This window comes from Chamaea fasciata, unplaced genomic scaffold, assembly GCF_029207755.1.
Source record: "Chamaea fasciata isolate MVZ Bird 193981 ecotype frontalis unplaced genomic scaffold, bChaFas1.0.hap1 SCAF_4, whole genome shotgun sequence".
Lineage (NCBI taxonomy): Eukaryota > Metazoa > Chordata > Aves > Passeriformes > Sylviidae > Chamaea > Chamaea fasciata.
In genome coordinates, this window is record NW_027094089.1 from 4,161,700 (window position 1) to 4,163,357 (window position 1,658).

Genomic DNA, 1,658 nt, shown 5'->3' on the forward strand with positions numbered 1-1,658 from the left:
TGCAGTGCTGTGCTGAGGTCCCTGCTGGTGCTGGGAAGCTGTGGCCAGAGCAGGAATGAAAAACACTTTCTTCTTTCCTCAGACTGCCCTTCCTAAGGGGTGAGGCTGCTTGAGAAAAAGCATTTATGTCAGACTTAAGGTTTCTAAAGGAAGACGTGCTGACTTTGCTTTCCTCAGCTGTCCTGCACACATGGTTAAATGGTGACTGGCCACCCTTCAGTAAGTCTGACCTTGTGCAAAGCAGAGCACACCAATCAAGTCTTTTACTTTACAGAGAAGATCAGAGCTTCAGTCAGCACTGGCACGGACTCCAGGAAATGTGTCATTTCATGAGTTCATCAACGAAACATGGCATATATGATGGAATTACATGCCAGATGGAAAGTGGCTTTCAACTATCTTTTTTGGGAAACAAAAAACCTATTTTGAAGTTGTACAGTTTTTTCCGCCCTGGCAGAACTTGCACTCCTGAAATGGTTATTTTTTCTCAAGTGCTTGCTATATAGAAATGTAAAAAATTTAAGAGTGAATGACTGGCTGGTAGTTTAAAGACTCACCACTTACAATTTCTACACCTGACCTGAAACTGATGAACTGATAAAGTAATTCTCTATGGGAACTGCAAATTAAGCTACTTTGTGTTTGATATGAAATGTAAATAAAATATTTTCTACATGAAAAAAAATTAAACTTAACAAGTGAAAGTTAGGTGTATAAATCAATTAACACTTCCAGATATAAGGTAGCATCTGGCCTCATTTGGGATTCAGGTTTTTATAAATTCTTGCTAGGATTATGACAAATCTTTCTACTGCAGCATTTGATTTATGTAGCAAAGAAACACAAAAATGTTGTGTGTAAACACCACATGTGGCTGGCTGCAGAATTTTCTATCATGGCATAACACTGTATACATACCCCCAAAAGAGCATTTGATATTTAATACTTAACACATCGAGCAATTATTTACCTATTTCTTGTTCATATATTGAATTAATTCTTGGCAGCGTCTTGCTGAATATGTTTAAAGGTTTTCTTATTACTGATTATACTTAATATCTGAAAAAATTATGCAAATGCGTATCTTTGTGATCTCCTTTGTAATATAGCAATAGTTTTATCATGTAATGGAGGAACTGAATTGCCTTTTCTGTTTGCATATAGCTAGCATTATTTTGTGCTGAACCCTACTGTTTGTACTAAGAAGGTGATCTGTATCTTAGTCTGAAGTCTTATTCCAAACTGTCCCATTGTCTGCAACTTTTGTTGACTTGGCTACAGAGCATCCCAGGAACACAAAGAACAGACCAGTAAACCCTAAGGCTTTCAAATTAGGGATCTAAAGTACAGATGGCTTGGAACCCTACAGTATTTATCAAGTTCTGCAACATTAGCTTGGAAAATGAAAATGTTTAAGAATTTGATGGACTGGGTACCTCACCTAGCCTAAATGGGTCCCTGGGTGTGGAGGATGCCACTCTGCTGTTTTCCATTTAAATACACTGTTGTAGGATATAATTAAGGTGCATATCAACTACACTTAAGTGCATAAGCAACTAGAAGTATTTGAAATAAAAATAAATTTCACTTGCTCTTGAACAAATTAATGTTAGTATCACTGGGATTAAACAAAGAGATTCAGACAAAAATCACATTGT